Genomic DNA, 5,000 nt, shown 5'->3' with positions numbered 1-5,000 from the left:
CAGGAGGTCTATTTGTAACAATAGATTTTATTTCATTTTAAATGTCTGGAAGAGCTCAAAAATAAAAATGTCAAATGATATTTTCCTTGCCTTTTTTGAGTTGATCTAAATGTTACCGATTGTGTATTAAATGGCCATTATGATATCGTCTCGTGCCGATCGCAGGCACCTGAATCGAATCGTATAGTGGCAGACTTTGTGATATTGGCAAAATATCGTATCCTTGTCCAAAGAATTTATATGGTATCGTGATGAAACTGGTGACTCCCAGCCCTAGCAGCCAGACAGACGGTTCAAAGGTCAAAGCATCGTGGTCAACAAGTGATTCTAGATGAACCTGGTTTATTCTACTTCTGACCAGTTATCTACCATGACCTGCTAACAGTATTCTCTCTCTCTCTCTGTCTCTCCCTCTCTCTGTCTCTCTCTCTCTCTGTCTCTATGTCTCTCTATATCCTCAGATGCCTATGAGAGTGCTAAGATGTTATGTGAACAGTATTATTTAGGATCCCCAGAGCTGGAGCTGAGAGAAATGAATGGTGAGAAACACAGACACACACACACAGACACAGACAGACACAGACACACACACATTTGAAATGTTTATTTATGTCCACATGAACAGAAGTACAAGGAAGCCTCATACAAAGGACATAAATACTGCCAGTGCAGTCAGAAAGTATGAAAGAACAGCCAGTTACATGGATGAACTACTTGTCGGACACATCGGACACGAATCACGGGTAAAGGAAACAGCGCCTCCTCCAAGTTGAGCGGCTTCCTATAATAGCTGATACTGAGCAGTACCTGGCTAACAGCTTGGCCTTCCTTTTGGGGAGACCGGCTGTCCAGACTGTTGTGGGAGAATTGTTCGGGTCCATGGAGGGGGGCGGGGGGGTGATGTGTTTCGGGGTGGTTTGTCTGGAATGGTGAGTGGTGTGGATTGTTCTGTCTTGGGGGGGGGGGGGGGGGGGGGGGCTAGAGGTGACGGGGTGGCTGGACAGGACAGGTGAGTGGTGGGGATGGTCTTTTGTCCTCGTGTTGGTGGTAGGAGATGATGAGTTTCATTTCTCACACTGTTCTCCTCAAAATGATCTTGCACATCACTACATTAACGACGGCAGTTACTGACGGTGCGGTTGTTTAAGTTTTCTACAAAAACAACATTGGCGTTCAGCCAGCCTGCCTCTGTGCTGCCGACGCGGAAGTGACACACACACACACACAGACACAGACACACACACACAGACACACAGACACAGACACACAGACACACACCCACACACAGACACACACACACACACAGACACACACACACAGACACACACCCACACACAGACACACACACACACACCAGACACACACAGACACACACCCACACACAGACACACAGACACACACCCACACACACACACACAGACACACACAGACACACAGACACACACCCACACACACACACACACACAGACACACAGACACACACCCACACACACACACACACACACAGACACACACCACACAGACACACACCACACACAGACACACACACACACACAGACACACCACAGACACACAGACCCACACACAGACACACAGACACACACCCACACACACACACACAGACACACAGACACACACCCACACACAGACACACAGACACACACACACACACAGACACACAGACACACACCCACACACAGACACACACCACACACAGACACACAGACACACAGACACACACACACACACAGACCCCTCCCAGTGCTGACCTGTGTGTTTCGTCCTCCAGCCAACCAGAGCAGAGCTCCTATCCAGATCTCCTACATCCCCTCCCACCTCTACCACATGCTGTTCGAGCTGTTCAAGGTAATCAATCAATTCAGGCTCGGAAAGGTTATCGTTTAAAGGTGCTATAGATAAAAAAAAATTATGGAAATAAATCACAGCTTTTAGAAAGATGATAAGGAATAAAAGAATTGCTTCCCCCCCCCCCCAAATTCTTTTTATTAATGAGTTTATAATAAAAAAAAATGTGTGGGTCCAAAATGAATGTTGTTGTTTACAACATTGTGTGAACTCTTCCTCTGTTGAACAGAACTCCATGAGAGCCACTATCGAGAACCACGAGGCCAGCAGAGCCCTCCCCCCGATCAAGTCATGGTGGCCCTTGGTGGAGAGGACCTGACAATCAAGGTGAGTGACAGCGCCGACGGCCACTAAGATGGGTTTCTGAACCTGAACACAGTGCACCAAATAATAACAGCATAACGGTCTATATGACATGCAGTAGATTAATAACAGTCTATATGATTTGGGCGGCTACGTGGCGTAGTGGGCAAGGCGCTCGCCACGAATGCGGAGACGCTGGGCTCGCCTGTTCGAGCCAGCGCTCCACATTGCTTTCAGTTTAGCTGGGTCGTTCATACTAATACACATTGGCCGTATTAGGGGGTGGGAAACTGATGGGTGGGGATCGGGCGTTGTGGACAGCGACTCCTACAGGTCGGTTGGTGCGCCTGCGCAGTAGAATCAGGAAGTGTCGGGGGGCAGCGTGAGCTCCCACGCGTTACTCCTCGCCACTGAGAGATCGAGCTGCGCAGGTGAAAAGATGCGACTGCTGTTACCTCAAGTACCGGAGGGGACTTGTGCTATGTATGACTTAGTCCACATTGCAGCCGGCTTGTGGGAGGCAAGAAACAGCGTCCGTGACAGGGGAGGGTTGAATTGGATGATACGAAATTGGGATGGGAGAAAAATATAGAAAATGGAGAAAAAGTGGATAAAAAAGAAACGGTCTATATGATTTACAGTAGATTAATAACGGTCTATATGACATGCAGTAGATTAATAACGGTCTATATGACATGCAGTAGATTAATACCGGTCTATATGACATGCAGTAGATTAATAACAGTCTATATGACATGCAGTAGATTAATAACGTTATATATGATTTACAGTAGATTAATAACGTTATATATGATTTACAGTAGATTAATAACAGTCTATATGACATGCAGTAGATTAATAACAGTCTATATGACATGCAGTAGATTAATAACGGTCTATATGATTTACAGTAGATTAATAACGGTCTATATGATTTACAGTAGATTAAGATTAGATTAGATTGTACTTTATTATCATTATATTTGCATACGAGATTTGGACTTAAGGTGCAGTAGTGAATATAAAATCACACGGGTAATAAAAGAGAAACATAAAATACTATACAATAAAACAATGTTACAATATACAAAATAACAACAATATACAAAATAACAATCACAGTGTCAGACGGTAGTGGGTGGGTATTGCACTTGTGGGGGGGGGGGGGTGGGGGGGGGGTGGGTAGGATGGTGCACAGTGTGGGAGGAGGGGGCAGTTATTGTTGCATGTTAGAGTTCAGGGTGGTGATGATGACTCTGGGGAAGAAACTGTCTCTGAGCCTGTTTGTTCTGCTCTGACGCACAGGAAGATTAGCTGGTTGCCATGGCACCAGCTAATGGGATCCGTAATCAAATCAAATCAAACCTGTAACCTGTAACGCCTGTCCGATGGCAACAGGTCCAACAGGTGGAAGCCAGGGTGTGAGCTGTCCTCCTTTTGTAATGTTTTTCCTGCTCCGTTGAGGCAGCGGGAGTTGTGCAAGTCCTTCATGGAGGGGAGACGGCAGGATTAATTAACAGTCTATATGACGTACAGTAGATTCAAACTTTGACACAGTTGTTCATTGGCCCCAAGTTCACCTCTGCCTGGCCGGCGTCATTGATTGGTTACACAGCCCCTCATTATCATCACTGACTCAGGCTAATCTGCCCGGATAACGCCCCCCCCCCCCCCCCCCCCCCCCTCTCATTAATTCCATTGGATCAAACATACCCCAGCTCCATATTTAGTAGGGATTAACTCTGCGCTCTATTGGTCGATATCTTCAACATGCCACCTTCCTAATTGGTGGACTCGCAGGAGTTGCATGAATGTGGTTATTGTTTGGAGTGGAGTACCGGTATATGGCCTGGCACTCTCTCTCCCTCTCTCCCTCTCTCTCTGTATTGTGTGACGTCTCTTAATCCAGTTCTTGACATCACGACCTGTTGAATAAAGACTGTTCCTTGAAACAGAATCGGGGAAACACTGTCTACTGTACCTCTAGGTTCATTGCATCACAGCAGCAGGCTTTGACCTGATCCTGAGTGTTTTAGGATCTTAATAGGATTGGGATGAAATATGAAGTTTATGTACAAACCACTTTTAACTCTTGACATGACACAAAGAGTGGGAATTATAATTTATTTCATAATATTAATAACAATGTATTCCTAAAAACATTGATTATTTTGTATATTGTCAAACCCTCTATTTCGGCTCTTATTTTATCATACTTAAATAACTTCTCTCCCTCTCTCTCTCTCTCTCTCTCTCTCCCTCTCTGTGTAGATGAGTGATCGAGGTGGTGGGCGTCCCTTCAGGAAGACGGAGGGGCTGTTCAGCTACATGTACTCTACCGCTCCGAGACCTGAGATAGGAGAGCAGCACCACAGAGCCCCCTGGTGAGTCACAGAGCAGCACCCACAGAGCCCCCCTGGTGAGTCACAGAGCAGCACCACAGAGCCCCCCCTGGTGAGTCACAGAGCAGCACCACAGAGCCCCCCTGGTGAGTCACAGAGCAGCACCACAGAGCCCCCCTGGTGAGTCACAGAGCAGCACCACAGAGCCCCCCTGGTGATTCACAGAGCAGCACCGACAGAGCCCCCCTGTGAGTCACAGAGCAGCACCACAGAGCCCCCCTGGTGAGTCACAGAGCAGCACCACAGAGCCCCCCTGGTGAGTCACAGAGCAGCACCACAGAGCCCCCCTGGTGAGTCACAGAGCAGCACCACAGAGCCCCCCTGGTGAGTCACAGAGCAGCACCACAGAGCCCCCCTGGTGAGTCACAGAGCAGCACCACAGAGCCCCCTGGTGAGTCACAGAGCAGCACCACAGAGCCCCCCTGGTGA

General features: G+C 47.5%; 1 pseudogene across 1 annotated transcript in view; it reads left to right on the top strand.

The window, feature by feature from the left end:
- LOC311240724 (pyruvate dehydrogenase (acetyl-transferring) kinase isozyme 2, mitochondrial-like) overlaps positions 1 to 4,557 on the top strand; it is a 14,823-nt pseudogene extending 10,266 nt beyond the window's left edge. Inside the window, exons 6-9 of the transcript XR_014620988.1 lie at positions 462 to 539; positions 1,790 to 1,866; positions 2,096 to 2,193; positions 4,441 to 4,557. The product of XR_014620988.1 is annotated as a pyruvate dehydrogenase (acetyl-transferring) kinase isozyme 2, mitochondrial-like (transcript). The remainder of the gene's footprint in view (positions 1 to 461; positions 540 to 1,789; positions 1,867 to 2,095; positions 2,194 to 4,440) is intronic.
- The last annotated feature ends 443 nt before the right edge of the window (positions 4,558 to 5,000 follow it).

The sequence above is a fragment of the Notolepis coatsorum genome, assembly GCF_963971535.1.
Source record: "Notolepis coatsorum genome assembly, chromosome: 14".
Lineage (NCBI taxonomy): Eukaryota > Metazoa > Chordata > Actinopteri > Aulopiformes > Paralepididae > Notolepis > Notolepis coatsorum.
The sequence above is the reverse complement of the archived record's forward strand: the minus strand, read 5'-3'. Positions and strand labels throughout refer to the sequence as shown.